Below are 17,450 nucleotides of genomic sequence, written 5' to 3' on the forward strand. Positions count from 1 at the left end.
CCTATGAAATTTCAAGGCATAATTTCTAGAGTCTTCACTAAATTAGGATACACGTGTTAGGCCATTAAAGCACGGACTATTAGAATACACCTTAAGAAAAGTTTGTGTGTAAGTTTGATGTATAGATAGACGTTTGGCGTTACTTATAAAATCACTTTTTTAAATTCAAGTGGTAAATTTTTTTTTGTAAAACTAACCTTTCCAAATGGAGATTATGTCGCTTTAGACCTTGCCAGGAAATGGCACACTCCAAGTGCCTATATGGCGTGCTGACTAGATAAATTTTTTGTTTTTAAATTTTTTTAATTCCAAAAATGCTGATGTGTCTTTCTTATAAGAGCATTTCCAATGGTGCAACTTACATTTGAGTTCTTTATGGGACCCACTAAGCCACATCATATTAAAAGAGTTTATTTAATTTTAACAAAAATCTGATATGGGTCCCACAACTTCACCTCATAACTTGATTTGATTGGGTACTACAATCTTTTAGTTGTTGCATTGCAATTAGGGGTGGCAAAACGGGTCAGGCCCGCCGGGTCGGCTCGTTTGACCCGCCATTTTAGGCGGGCTGGGCTGAGGTTTTCGGCTCGGTACCTTAAGTTGGCCCGCCCCGCCTAACCCGCTTAAAAAAACGGGCCGAGGCGGGGCGGGGCGGGTTTTGCCCGCGGGCTTTTTGTTAAAAAAAATTATTTTTTATATAGAATTAAAACAACTTTAACTATAAAAATAACACTCTTCTCTTAGATTGGAAAAGTTTGAAATAAAAGAACAGTTGTATAACATGCATAATTATTAAGTTGTTAATACATTAGCTCACATGTTTTCTTTAGAATTTTAAGTAAATGAGGGATTTGATGAGTCTATAAGTGTGACAAATTTTGGATTCAACTATTAAGGAATCGATTAATATAAAAGTTTATATGAAGTAATTAGTGAGAAAGTTAGGTGTTGATATTTTATGCACCGAGATGTATTATGCGGTGTAATTGTTATCATTGTCTGTCTTATGTAAATTCTTAATTGGGTTTTCTAGTAGCTAGTTTTTAAATAGAATTAGAGTGATATGTATTCTTTATTTATTTATTTATTTTGATACGCTTTTTTATTGTGGTCGAGTTTATTTTGTTATAATTGATCTTTATTTGTCTTATTTTTTGAACTGTTTGGACTTAAGACATGTTGAAGTTCTATTGTGCGTTGTTAAAAAAATATTTTATCGACCTTTTTGGTAATAATTAATTTTTTTTGTTAATTATGTAGTAAATCAAACTGTAAAATAAAAAAATTAATAAAAATTGGCGGGCCGGCCCGCCAACCCGCCAACTCGTTAGTAAACGGGGCGGGCATGACTTTTGAGCTCGGACACCTAAGTAGGCCCGCCCCGCCCCACCCCGCTTTTGGACGGGCTTAAATGGGGCGGGCCTAAACGGGGCGGGCCGCCCGCTTTGCCACCCCTAATTGCAATGCAACTCTATTATGACATGGCAAATCTTTTAAATATTTAATTATTAAATTAATGGTAGGAGAACTCAATAGAAGAAACTACCATTGAAGATGGTCTAAGTGGCATTAATCCAAAATTTTGTGGATAAAGGGGCTCGAACCCATGATCTCTCATATTTCATATTTTCATTATATTTTTTGTGTGTAAATGATTGTATATTTTATATAGAATAATATTATATTATTTCATTATGTTAATGATTTTTCAGTTTTTAAATGTGAGATTTAAATGTGAAATTTAAATAACATAAATGTGAATTAAAAATATTTTGTAAATTAGAACTTTTCGTTAAATAATTTTGAATTAATGGACTAAAATTCTAAAATTAAAAATAACAGTTTATAAATTAGAAATAATGTCCTTGTGAATTAAATATTTTTGAAACTAATAATAGTTTATATTAAATAATTATGAATTAATAATAATTTATATTATATAATTTATAAATTAATAATAGTATAATATTAAATAATGGTTTATATTAATTATTCAAAATATTTTACTATAGTATTTGAATAGTACTTATAGCATTATATTTAATTTACAAAGTATTTTTAATTCTCAAGGAACATTCTTTCTAATTTATAAAATATATTTCTAATTCAAAAAAAACATAATTTAAACGGAAGCTAATTCTAAATTAAATATGAGGTTTAAATAATTTTCCATTAAATAATTTCGAATTAAATATTTTATATATAATTAGTTTCGGAATTATTTAATTCATAAGGACATTATTTCTAATTTATAAAATATTGTAAATTATTATTTTTAATTTCAGAATTTTTGTCTATTAATTCACAATTATTTTCAGAATTTCATGATAGTATAATATTGTTCAATATAAAATATACAATCATTTACACACACAAAATATAATAAAAATATGAAATATGAAAAAGATGTACGATGTAATTGATATATTTAAGTTCAGAAATAAATCAAAACAAGTTGATTGACCTAGTTTAGAAATAAATCAAGAGGTCATGGGTTCAGTCCCCTTTGTCCTCAAAATTTTGAATTAACCTCCTGCCAAGGTCTAAAACTTTTACCAAAAAAAAATTACAGTGGTAAACCAAAAGTCGCATATAAGGCAGGGGCAAAAATGGTAATACCCCGAAATTATTTTATGGTTGTGTGTTAATTAAAAAAAACTCTTAAGTCTCACATTGCTTGGAATACATTCTTTGGCTAGCTTACTTCATTATATAAGAAGTGCACGTGTTTCATTTGAAAACACGTCAAAATCTCCTTTTGTTGAGTTTTTCCTTTCTCACTCTCATAACTCTGCATCTTTTGAATTGTCGAAGCGCCATATTCTCTCCATTTCTTTCTACTCGTTGAATTTTCCGAGTACTTTCTTGAATTCTCTTTAGAGAATTGTGTTAAGGTCTTCTCGTTTGAATTGAGAAATTATCAAGTATAATCTTTCGATTCTCTTTAGTAAATTATTCGAATTTTTTTTTGTTTGAGAAATCATTTTGAGTAGTCAAATGACCACTATTGAATTCTCTTTGAAAAAGTGTTGGAATTTCACTTGATTTGAAAAATTATTACACCAGTTAATATACCAGATACCTCAAAACGTCTTAAAGAGAGAAAAGTGTTTCGCAACTCACTCCAATAATCTATTTAGTGGAAAATTTTCTATACTGTAAAACAACAATTTACTGTTGTTTCTGCTATAATCGCTTGTTTTCTTTTGTGTTATGATGTGTTAGACATCCCTTGTGCTAGTTAATTCATTTCCTTTGTTTATTAAAAAAAGGCATTCAATCTTGCGAAATAAGAATTTAGTAATCGTATGATAAATATAGCAGCTCTTATTAATTTATATATATATATATATATATATATATATATATATATATATAGAGAGAGAGAGAGAGGAAGGTTATATTTACTCCAGGAGTAAGTTATTATAACTTACTCCAAATCTAGACCATTGATTCTTCTGAATCTAATGGTTAAAAATAATAAGTAATAGTTTTCTCTCTCCACATTTAATTACTTATTATTTTTAACTACTAGATTGAAAAGAATCAATGGTCTAGATTTGGAGTAAGTTATAATAACTTACTCCTGGAGTAAATATAACCCTCCTCATATATATATATATATATATATATATATATATATATATATATATATATATATATATATATATATATAAAAGTAACTTTGACTTTCATGATTCTATTATTATAGAATAAAATCGTGAAAATAACTAGTATTTTTTACCCTTTTGTTAAAATTAGGGTTATGTCATAGAAATCATAACTGTGGAATTGCCAGTTCTGCTGTTGTGGTCCCATTTCTATAATTAGCATCAAATTTAAAATCAATTATCTTAGGTTATCATGCAAAGAAAAGAACATTGAATTACGTTCACGTATTAACTAAGAGAATAGATATTATGATATCATGTAAATTAATTTTCACACCGACACATACTAAATAAAACTTAAACTTATGAGTCAAGTAAGTACATGGTAAATGTCTCATACTTAATATATAATGGGATCTATGAAGTATAAACAACCGAAAATTAATTCCAGTATTGATACGGCGACATCAAAAATAATTTAAAATAATAAATAAATTAAATATAATCATAAATGTTAGTGCAAATATCAAATATCGACACATAGACACTTTTTCTTTAAGGTGTAGGTAATACATAGATTTAATTGAATGTAATTCTTTACTTATCTTAACCTTAATTACGATTACTCTTGTGTTGTTAAGTTGTCTTGCAACTTGCAAGTGCAGAGGATTATCAAGCAATAGAGGGAAAAAAGATTTGTGAACCGGCAATAAAGAAGAAAATTGAAGTTTATTAATTGCAAGTTGTAAGCATTTTTGTTTTTTTTTGGTCCATCAAGTGGCAAGCATGAGATGTGTACAGGTTACCAGCCATAGAGTGGACAATGGATTTCGGACCCCATAACATGTCTGCTTGTGGATGATTCTATTCCTAAGCACCGGTCACTATGGGATTATGGGTTAAGTAGTGTAGGAGTGTTTGTGTTGAGTAAGAGAGTGTGCAACCTGGATATCGTATATAATTTTAAATTCTTTAAAATTAAATTATAGATAAATAAGGTCTCAAATCATTTTTTTAATCGTAATAAAATAAAATCTGTATTTTTTTCATAAATAAATTATAATTAATTTACTCAGAAATTTCAAAAACTTGAAACGGTTCTGAATAGTGGGTTTGTTTGTTGAGTAATAAATCAGAACAAATAAAGAGTTTCTTTTAGATTCTAAGTGTATATAAATAAAAAGTAGAGAAAGGCGTAGTAGATTATAAAGGCAGTTTGCATTCTAAATTTAAAGTCGAAATCAGCCTTGTTGAAAATCGATTATCACATACAGCGCTATTTTCTTTGTTAATGACTTATGCCAAGACTCAGCTTTAAAAAAATATATTTTTTCTGTATATATTTTTTAAAATGAATTTTCTAAGACCGTTTTTCAAAATATTACAAGTTTTTTATATTCATTTTTTCTAAAATGAAATATTAATTTTGACATCATATAACATAAACATAGATTATTGAAGACCAAAACTTGGTCAAAATCGCAATTTTTTTAAAAAGTTATATTTTAAAAATGATTTTCATGAAAATTTATTGAAATAACTTCAAAATTAAGTGATTTTTTGAAATTTTGATATCCAAATTTTTTTCATAAATAAATGAAATGCCTAAAATCACATTTTAGGAATAACTATTCAAACAAAATTTTCATTTGAAGCTTTTATAAAAAATTTCATTATAAATTTTACAAAATTACGTAACACTATAAAAATTATATTTAAAAAAAGTCGAAACAAACGGGCTCAAAACCTTAAAAAGTAAAATACAAATCTTAGTTAAGACTTTGAGATGGATGTAACCCCGGCGATGCAAAGGTTCAATAAGACTAAAAAAGAGTTGTTTATGGTACAGTTTAGCTAAAGAAGTAAACTGAAATGAAGTAAATTATAAAAAGAATTTACTTGAATTTAATCGAATCATTTAAGTTAAATTTAATATTTTAAAAATCGGATCGATCATCAAATTGGTGTGAGTAATAAAATATTGATTTATTTGTCAAATTATTAAGTCATTGGTTAAACTGCATAACTAAATTGTTGTAGTTGTTTATTTAAAAAATAATAATTATTATAATTTAAAATATTTTAACAAACAAATTATATTTTATTTATTTTAACATTATATTTATTAGTCACCATTAAAATATTATTTTGACTAAAATGTAATTAACATTGAAGTGTCATTTAATGTGTATAACATCTTTCTATTTTAAAATAAGCTTTCAAAAATTGTGCATCGTTATTACTATCATTACTGTGGATACCGTTTTACTATGCATACCGTTTGATTTACGTTACAAATTATTGATTCAAAATAATGTGATATTTTAATTAATGGGATATTAATGAAATTAATGATTATATTTTATTATATGAATTTCATTAGTATATTATGGATTACAATGGAATTTGATTAACATAGAAAAATATATACCGCACGTATTAAAAAGAAAAGATTTTTTAACCTATTTTATTTTTGATTTTTTATATATTCTGGGTTAATATTTAGTAGCTAAAAGATTGGTCTTGCAAGTTCTGAATCCTTGGCTTACCGAGAAGAATCTGTTAAATCCTGGGGGATTAGCGAATTACGCGAAAAATCCTTAAGGACAGCGCGATCAGCGCGTCTCAGATTATCTAACCGGTTCTTATTTTGCAAGTCTTCGTAGCACACTGTTCAACAATCTTAAGGATTTATGGCTATCGAAGACAATGTCAGTGATGACTCCAATCGTCAAACTCAAAAAGATGGTGTTGAAACTATTCAACAACAACCAACTCTTGTTGTGCCGGCGATTAATTATGCAAAACCATTTCCCGATGTGTCAAAAATTAAAGTTTTCAACGGTCAGAATTTTCGTAGATGGTATGAGCGTGTTCACTCCATCCTTGACATGCACGGTGTTGCCTCGGCTTTCTCCGAACTAAAACCAGCGTCGTCCGCAACTCAAAAAGTTATTGATCAATGGACACATGCAAACAAAGTATGCCGACACACAATATTAAGTACTCTTTCTAACGATTTGTTCAATGTCTACTGCTCTTACAAGGAAGCAAAAGAGATATGGGATTCGATGAATCTAAAGTATACCGCCGAAGATGCTGGAAAACAAAAATTCGTTATCGGGAATTACTACCATTGGAAAATGTCTGAAGATAAAGATATCAAGATGCAAATTAATGAGTATCATAAGCTGTTGGAAGAACTAAAAGCTGAAAACATTACTCTGCCAGATCAATTTGTTGCTGGAATTCTCATTGAGAAGTTACCGGAATCTTGGAAGGATTACAAAAATCAACTCAAACACAAGCAAAAGCAATTACCTTTGGCAGATTTGATCACACACATCATTATCGAGGATACAAACAGAAAGGAGAGCAAGGTTGCAAAAGCAAAAAGTTTTGTTTCTCGAGCAAATCTGGTCCAGAATAATACTGAAAATAAGTTTCATAAAAAGAGGTACGATCACAAACCCGATCATAAACTTGGCCATAATAATAATAATAATTTTATTCCCCGTGTTACTAATCCCACTTTTAAAAAAAGAGGAGATTGTTATGTTTGTGGTAAGCCAGGCCATCATGCACCTCAATGCAGATATCGCAAGAGGAATGAGAATCCTCCTAAAGCTAACTTGGCTGAAGGAGATGATATTATTGCTGTTGTCATTGCTCAAGCGAATATTGTGACTGATGTGAATAAATGGGTAGTAGACTCTGGGGCTACTAGGCACATATGTGCTAATAAAGATGCCTTTACCTCCTACACTGCTGTGGGGGATGGAGAAGAACAAGTTTATCTTGGTGATTCTCGAACTGTTGGAGTTTCTGGAAAAGGCAAAGTTATGTTAAAACTCACATCAGGAAAGACCTTGGCTTTAAGTGAAGTATTACATGTGCCTAATATTAGGACTAATTTAATCTCTGTATCTCTTTTGAGCAAAGGTAGGGTTAAAGTGTCATTCGAATCTGACAAGATTGTAATGACAAAGAATAATATATTTGTGGGAAAAGGTTATTGTGACCAGGGACTCTTTGTATTGAACATTTCTGAAGTTATGAATAATAAAGTTTCTTCTTCTGCTTACTTGATTGATTCTTATGATATATGGCATGTTAGACTAAGACATGTTAATTCTTCTTATATTAATAGAATGCAAAGTCTTGATATGATTAGTTTAAGTAATAAGAAATATGATAAATGCGACATATGTATAGAATCAAAATTAACAAAGAAAACATGTATGTCTGTGCAACGTGAATCTGATCTTCTTAGTCTAATTCATACCGATTTAGGAGATTTAAAGCAAACTGTATCTAGAGGAGGAAATAAATATTATATAACTTTTATAGATGATTATTCAAGATTCTCTAAAGTTTATTTGTTAAAACATAAAGATGAAGCATTTGATAAGTTTATTTTGTACAAAGCTGAAGTAGAAAATCAGTTAAATAGAAAAACAAAAAAAAAAGTTAGATCTGATAGAGGAGAAGAGTATATGTCTTTTAATGATTTTTGTGAAAAAGAAGGAATTATTCATGAGCTAACTCCCCCTTATTCTCCTCAATCAAATGGAGTAGCTGAAAGGAAAAATAGGACCTTAAAAGAAATGATGAATGCTATGCTTGTTAGTTCAAATGCACCAAACAACCTTTGGGGCGAAGCTTTATTAACCGCATGTTTTTTGCAAAATAGAATTCCACATAGAATTACCGGTAAAACACCGTATGAGTTATGGAAAGGTTATAAACCAACTTTAAAATATTTAAAAGTGTGGGGGTGTTTAGCAAAAGTCATGTTGCCTGATCCCAAGAAAAGGAAAATAGGTTCTAAGACATCTGATTGTTTGTTTAGTGGTTATGCCGAACATAGTGCTGCATATAGATTTCTTGTTCTTAAAAGTGATGTGCTTGCTAATAACACTATTATTTAAACTAAAAATGTTGAATTTTTGGAAAATGTTTTTCCTCTTAAAGTTGAAAGTGTTGTTGAAAAACCAACTTTAGATATTGCAAATGAAAATTCGAGTGATAATTTAAGAAGAAGTAAAAGACAAAGAAAAGAGACATCCTTCGGAAGTGATTTTTATATATCTTGTTGACAATGAACCTCAAACATTTTATGAAGCAATTTCTTCTCCTGATTCAAAATTTTGGAATGAAGCTATTAAAATCGAATTGGACTCAATTTCAAAAAATCATACTTGGACTTTGGTAGATTTACCGAAAGGAGCAAAACCAATTGGTTGTAAATGGATTTTTAAGAAATAATATTTTCCTAATGGTTCTATTGCAAAAATATAAAGCTAGATTAGTTGCAAAAGGTTTTACTCAAAAACAAAATATTGATTATTTTGATACTTTTGCTCCAGTAACCCGGATTTCTTCGATTCGTGTTTTAATAGCTCTTGCTTCTATTTATAAATTGGTTATTCATCAAATGGATGTAAAAACAGCTTTTTTAAATGGAGATTTAGAAGAAGAAATTTATATGTCACAACCCGAAGGATGTGTAGTTTCTGGTCAAGAAAATAAAGTTTGTAAACTTCTTAAATCATTATATGGTTTAAAACAAGCACCAAAACAATGGCATGAAAAATTTAATCAAGTTTTGATTAGTGATGGATTTTCATCAATCGAAGTTGATAAATGTGTGTACACTAAATCTGTGAATAATGAATGTGTAATTATATGTTTATATGTTGATGACATGCTTATCTTTGGTACTTGTACTGATATTGTGATTAGTACTAAAAAATTCCTTGCTTCCAAATTTGAAATGAAAGATATGGGTGAAGCAAGTGTAATACTGGGAGTTAAAATTAAAAGGAAGGATGATAGTATAATACTATCTCAAGAACATTATGTTGAGAAACTTCTAAGGAAGTTTGGTCATTATGACTCAAAGTCGGTGAGTACCCCTTATGATGCTAACTCTCGATTAAAGAAGAATACAGGTGATCCTATTGATCAAACTTAATATGCTCAGATTATTGGGAGCTTACTGCATTTAATGAATTTTTCTCGACCTGATATTGCATATGCAGTAGGTAGATTGAGTAGATATACACATAATCCCAATCAGGATCACTAGGAGGCTCTTTCTAGAGTTCTCAAATATTTGAGAGGTACCATGAATTACGGTATCGAGTATAGTGGATTTCCCGTTGTATTAGAAGGATACTGCGATGCTAATTGGATATCTGACTCAGATGAGACAAAATCTACTAGTGGTTATGTGTTTACACTCGATGGAGGTGTGATTGTATGGAGATCAGTCAAACAGTCCATTATTGCTAGATCAACCATGGAATCAGAGTTCATAGCTCTGGAATTGGCTGGCAGTGAAGCTGAGTGGTTAAGAACCTCTTAGCTAATATTCCTTTAGGAATAAAACCAACTCCATCAGTGTCGTTGCATTGTGATTGTCAATCGGCAATAGCCGTGGCAAAGAACAAGTCATTTAATGGTAAAAATAGACATATTCAATTGAGACATAATGTAGTAAAACAGCTGTTAAAAGATGGAACAATATCGATCGATTATGTGAAGTCAGAAGTCAACTTAGCCGACCCTCTGACAAAGCCCCTGGGGAGGAAAGTAATTTGTGACACATCGAGGGGAATGGGACTTAAGCTAATTGAAATTAACAAGTGATGGGAACCCAACCTTTGTGATTGGAGATCCCATGAAGAAGGTTCATATGGGTAAAAACAAGTTACTTGTTAGTTTTTCTAGCACCAAAAACTAATTAATTAATTTTTTTTCGTCTCTTTCTTATGGTGTGAGTGAGAAAGTGCTAGATACTGCATTAAAGAGAGGATAAGCTTTTGTAGCTTTTAATGAATTTCATATCCTTTATAGGTGGTGTATGATTTGCAGCATACATTTGATGAAATCACCTACATGAGTGTCAAGTGGGGCCGCTTGTATGAGATCTTGGCAAAATCTCTAGAGCACTCATCAGTAAATCCAGGCACACGCACGGCCTAATAGCGCACCACAGCGGCAAGAGCAAGATTTGTGGAGGTGTGATGCGAATGGTAGACCTCTAACATATACCAAGTAATTTTGGTTCATATAGCTTGCTACACCAACGTCACTGTATGTTAAGTTTTATCATTCTAGGACTGGTTCATATAGCTTGCTACACCAGTTTGATGCATTACATATAAAATATTAACCCAATTTAATAATTTTAAAAGAAAATGTTCTCAAATTATTTTTTATATATGTGGGGGATTGTTGTAGTTGTTTATTTAAAAAATAATTATTATTATAATTTAAAATATTTTAACAAACAAATTATATTTTATTTATTTTAAAATTATATTTATTAGTCACCATTAAAATATTATTTTGACTAAAATGTAATTAACATTGAAGTGTCATTTAATGTGTATAACATCTTTCTATTTTAAAATAAGCTTTCAAAAATTGTGCATCGTTATTACTATCATTACTGTGGATACCGTTTTACTATGCATACCGTTTGATTTACGTTACAAATTATTGATTCAAAATAATGTGATATTTTAATTAATGGGATATTAATGAAATTAATGATTATAGCTTATTATATGAATTTCATTAGTATATTATGGATTACAATGGAATTTGATTAACATAGAAAAATATATACCGCACGTATTAAAAAGAAAAGATTTTTTAACCTATTTTATTTTTGATTTTTTATATATTCTGGGTTAATATTTAGTAGCTAAAAGATTGGTCTTGCAAGTTCTGAATCCTTGGCTTACCGAGAAGAATCTGTTAAATCCTGGGGGATTAGCGAATTACGCGAAAAATCCTTAAGGACAGCGCGATCAGCGCGTCTCAGATTATCTAACCGGTTCTTATTTTGCAGGTCTTCGTAGCACACTTTCAACAATTAGATTAAACAAAATCACCGATTGAATAAATCGGTCTCTGTAACAAAAGTATATAATTATTAAATTAGTCGAACCAAATGACGGAGTCTCAAAAAAGTCATCATGTCTTCAAAATTTCAAAATATCTTACTTTGACATGTTCATTTTTTTAAGTTCAAATTATAGACATAGTCATCACACACAACACAATAGTACAAAATTCATATCCAAATAAATTTTAAACAAAATCTAATTCTAATAAATTTAATTTTAATCAAATTGTTCCAATTAAGTTTTGAACAAAATCTCTTTATATTGTAATTTATTTTTAATTTTCCTTATTAAGACAACGTCGTTTATGTTTTGTCTGGAAAAAAAATCGTTAGATTTATGATAATTAATGGTTAAAATTTAGACTAAGTCTTTTACCGTTACTGTTGGAGTAAATATATCTCTTGTTATATATATATATATATATATATATATATATATATATATATATATATATATATATATATATATATATATATATATATATATATATATATATATATATATATATATATATATATATATATATATATATATATATATATATATATATATATATAACTTTAAAATATTAGAAGTATGATCAAACAATTTCTTCATTTTTAGTCGATTTAAAATTTGACTAGTATTAAAATTTGAGTAGTGATACTAAAATTCTAACAATTTTATGATTCTTTAATGAACATTGAAAAGACTTGCAAGAAAATTATTATTTTATCGCTCAAAAGAGTATGAGATTAAAGTTGAACTTTGCGAATCGGAATTGAATTATCAGTGTGACACTTATATATCTATGAGATACCTCTGCAATTGTCTCTGGTTGACCGACGTAGAGCACATGTAACCGTTGAATGATGACCTCTTGACTTAGAGTAAATGGAAATATACTCCTGGGTAGTGATAGTGACAATCTAAGAAATAATTTTATGTGGGTGATAAAATAGAAAGCAAATATCGCAATTAAGCCAAATTGTTTTTTTTTTTATATTTGATTATGTTATTATTTAAAAAAAATACTCATTTCAATTTGGATTAATAGCCGTTTACCCCTGTCGAGTTTTGATTTACTCCTTTTAAATAAAAGTTTTGGATTATGAATTTTGATTTACTCCTTTTAAATAAAAGTTTTGGATTATTTCTATAATTTTTAGGCACCTCCTAAGCGTATAAAAACCAAGGGGTAAATTGAAAAAATATATTTTACAGGAGGTAATTTTTCTTCTTAGGGACAAAAGACTTGGGATTTAAAAATTATAAGGGGTAATCTAAATTTTTTTTAAGGGGGTAAATCAAAACTCGGCTATATGACAAGCAGGGGGTAAATAGCTATTAACCATTTCAATTTTTATTTTTAAGTTATAGAATTGTAATTATTATTTAACATTAAAATAAATGATTAAACTTCAGTTTTTTTTTTTTTTACAAACTTCACAGTCTGTTTAAGTTAAGATAGAAAAGTAGTTAGAATTCAATTCATGTTAAATGTAATAAAATTACAAATAAACAAAATCTTCAAAATATTATTATTTTGATCTTCAAGATTTTGCTTCAATCTCTTTTTGGTGAATTTAAGGCCTTGGATTTGCAATTGAGTAAGGTCATACAATCAGCAATGTCAATAAATAAACTTGTCGGTAACAATTGAATAACATACAAGACAAGAAGTTTTATGAAAATTGTAAGTTTGTGCTGCTATATTCCTTTTATACGGATTGATGTGGATGGACTTATTTATAATTACACAAAAGAAATTGATATCCACACAAAATAATTAACGTTGAAATGATTATTTTTATTTATATTAAGAGAACAATCAATTTTAAATTACACAACGAAAGTGAGTAACAAATTGTGATGTTAATCTCTTTTGGACGATAAAATATATCTTAAAAATTATATTCATAGACATAAGAGACGCAATATTAAGTGTGTTTGATCCGCAAAATAGTATATATTTGACATAATAATATAAGTAAGACCATCTTTGAAATGATGCAATGTAAACTATATCATAGGATTTCAAATTTGATTTGCAAAATAAAGGAAAATTACAAGCAATGTTGTATATATTTGCCACTATTTACTTTCGTTCTCAAATCTCAAGAAGAATAATTCAAAAGAAACCGATCATTATGCTCAACTCTACTTGCCTCTTCTTCCTTTCTCTTAAATTTACTCAAATGATAAGAGGTGACACTCAATCAACATGCAAAGTTCATTTTATCATAAACTTGAACAATTTCTAAATAGTTTATCAAATCAAATTTATTGCATACATTTCGAGGTCTTAAAAGTTGTAATGTAACTTGAGTTAGGGTATGATATATTTTGGAAATTACACCTAGTTCTTAGGTTTAGGCACTAAATACTTTCATTCATTCAAATTTTCAGATATAATTTTTCTTTTACCATAATCAACCGATTTTTTCTTTTTTGTTTTCGATGAGTATCATTCACAATATTTTTTAAGTCTCTTTATTAACATTTTATCTTAAATCATTATCCCAAATTTATGCTTTTATCATGGTCAAGATTTTTCTTATTACTACCTAACTTTATGGAGATAAAGGTAATATAATGTATTTAGTCCAAAGGCTCGTAGTTCGGTTTGTAACACGAAGAAATGAACATGACTGACCATGGCTAAGAAGGGAAGTCCTAACGGGATCTAGCTACCAATAAACTTTACTTTAGTTTGTGAATAAGCTGACAATTAACTATAGAGGAAAAATGCAAGTTCTAGAAAATTTCAAATGCATTGATACTCTCGTCTTAAAAATAATAGGTAAGCAAAAAATATTGTGGACAATCTTTAGTCATTATTATTCTCTTAATCATTTTTTAATTTTATTCGATACTTAAGCACTCACATTGAAGCATCTATTATATTTCACAATCAAACTCTTGTTTATATAACTATTAGACCTAAAAACTCAAACAAGTTCATCATTAAAAAAATGATTAAAATAAATTATTGTTATGAATACTACTCAAACAACTACATAAAATAAATATAATTGAATAGAAATAAAATTAAAATAAATAAAAGGCACAAATAAAATAAAGAGGATGAGTTTTGAAAAATATGTTGCACACAATTATCAATGTGTCTTGTAACACCCCAATTTACCCTGTTGAATAATAATAAAATCAGAGTATAACACTATTAATCGCAAATATAGGATGTCACATTTTCTTCATAAACATCAACAATTAATCGCAATTAAAAACAAATACATAACACTATTAACTCGGATGAACCGAACACAATATAATTAGTCTTAAAAAATAACTTTAATTAAGCAGCGGAATTCAACATAATTCAACTCAAAAGCATCATAACATCTTAATCCAACATAATCAGCATCAAGTTATAAAAATACTTCAAAAAGCAATTTAAAAAAAAATCCAACAACAACATAAATAGCAAAACAATTAGCGTCGTTTATTCAACCGACAGTGCATCATCATTTATTAACAACCAATTCATCATCATACTATCATTATGAAAATACAATGCAACCGACACCGTGCATATGCATGTGGTACCAATAGGGCATAAGCCCCCTTTGCAATTTTCCAATTATTAGAGGCATCAACAAGACATAAGCCTTCTTCGCAGTTTTTCCAATCCAGACCAACGTGTTTGCCAATCCAGGCCATCATAAAAATGCAATGTATGCGACTCAATAATGCGACATCATAAAATGCAACAACATCAACGAGGCATAATCTCCATCTCAATCGCCAATAATTAGTGGCATCAACAACATCATCATCATCATAATAATCTGCAATCTATAATCACACCATTTGGGTAACACCATCATACAACAACGTTCATACTTCGCTGTAGCAACCTGCCCTAAAAAATAAAGACTTAGAGTCGCCACCTATTCTGAAGGGCGAATAGGAAACCCTACACAGTTTAGAGATCGGGGTAAGTTATTATAATCAGGTCGAGGGAAGGTGTTAGGCACCCTCAACCCTTTCCTATTGGCTTTGAATCTAAGGGTCAAGTTTTATGGCTAAAAGTTAAGGTTAATAGCTAAGGAATTGAATAGGGGGAAAATTGAGATTTTAGGGAGGGGGACTCGCCTTGGTTATCCAAGTGCCTACGTATCTCCTTAGGGAGAATCAGAGTCAACGTAGTTCGGGCACAGGGTTGTACGCCTTAGAATTAGAGTTTGAATGGTTTGAAGGCTTTTTGAATGGCTTGTCATAGTTTTAGAAGTTGCGATTTGAAAGGCATTTTGAATTGCCTGATTGAAAAGGATGAAAATCCGTAGTATCGTGGTTTAGTGTGTTTTGAGTGTTTGGGGCGTACAACCCTGATTTAATATGTCACTGTTAGATGCGATGATCAATAGATTTGATCAGTATAGCTAACGGATTAATGGGACATTGCTGGTTACTCAGATCGATAGATTCGATCGTCGCGGGCAGCAAATTAAATGTGTTTTAAATTTTATGTATTTTTATCTCTTGCCTAATGCGACTAATAGATTTAGCCGGGTCGAGAAGAGAATTAATGTTAATGTTTTATTATTTTTATCTCTCGTCTAATGCGACTAATAGCTTTAGTCGGGTCGAGGAGAGAATTAATTAAAGGTTTGATGTTTTTGCCAGGTGGGCAATGAGATTGGACAAACCCTAATGTACATAACCTTTCTAGGTTTTTTTGTGACTCAATATTAATTAAAATTGATTAAAATTAATTAAATCGAGAGAAACGGGAAAATAATTGAGGAAGATTATAACCCTAGCACTAATTTTCTTAATTAATTTCATTATTTTTATTCTAACTAAATAAACTAAATAATTAGATCTAAATATAATTAACTAAAACCTAATCTAAATTAAAATAAAAACTATAAAAACTTATATTGAAAAAAACCTGGCAATTATCCTGTGGATCACGTTCTTGAGGGCCCATTGTGATCCCCCCATTCCATATGCGTTGGATTGGCCTAAGGACAGATCTAATGGCCATATGCTGGGGGTGCATGGTGAGCGCGTGTGCATAAGAAGCACCGGATCTGCAAGCTTTGTCAATGCAAAGAAATAGGAAAAATATTACGTCGCAAGCGGGGTTCGAACCCGTGTTCGAGTTGTGATAGGCGTATGTGCTTTGCCATTCGCTCCAGATTCTCTTGGTGATATTGGATTGGGGCGCTTTGTAGATGAACCCTTAAACGACGTAAAGACCATTTAAAATAAAACCAACGCACGTTCACATGTGCTTCTTCGTTTAAATCTGAAAAATGCACAGACTTCTACCTACAGTTCCACAACGTCACTACAACCCTGCGCCATTGAATCTTGGTACACGAATCAAATAAATCTTAAATTGCAACATGAATTGACTATAAACTGGCCGCCGAATCTAATGGTGGTCTCCTTTGGTCCTGATTTTGTCTCTAATAGGAACCCCCAAATCGAGACCTCAAACCCTAGCCATGGAAGATTCCCAATTATGCAACAAAAACCAAATTAAAGTAAACCGAAAGCATCATAACATCATTCTAACCATTAATATATGCTCAAATCGGATTAGAAACGCATATAGGTATGATTTCGACCTCCAAGTTTTTTAAAGCAAACCGTGAGCGATACGCGATAACTCTGAGCCCGTTCTGATTGATGGTATGAGTGTGGTTGCTTCAGAGATCACCGAAAAATCTCCCTGGATATCCAAAACGGCTTGAATCGGTGTAGTCTCAAGTTTTCTTGTTCTTGGAGTAATCCGGATTTTTTAGTTTGGTCCTTATTATTTGTCTGCCGAACCCCCCTTGTGCCTGTGCAATCCCTATGCTTTTATAATGTCCATTTAGGTTTTTTCCCCAATAATCCCTTGATTGAATCTGATTCAAATCTGATTGAGATTTGTTGTATTTTTAGAATGATTGGATTTGAA

The sequence above is a fragment of the Vicia villosa genome, linkage group LG1 (assembly GCF_029867415.1).
Source record: "Vicia villosa cultivar HV-30 ecotype Madison, WI linkage group LG1, Vvil1.0, whole genome shotgun sequence".
Classification (NCBI taxonomy): Eukaryota; Viridiplantae; Streptophyta; class Magnoliopsida; order Fabales; family Fabaceae; genus Vicia; species Vicia villosa.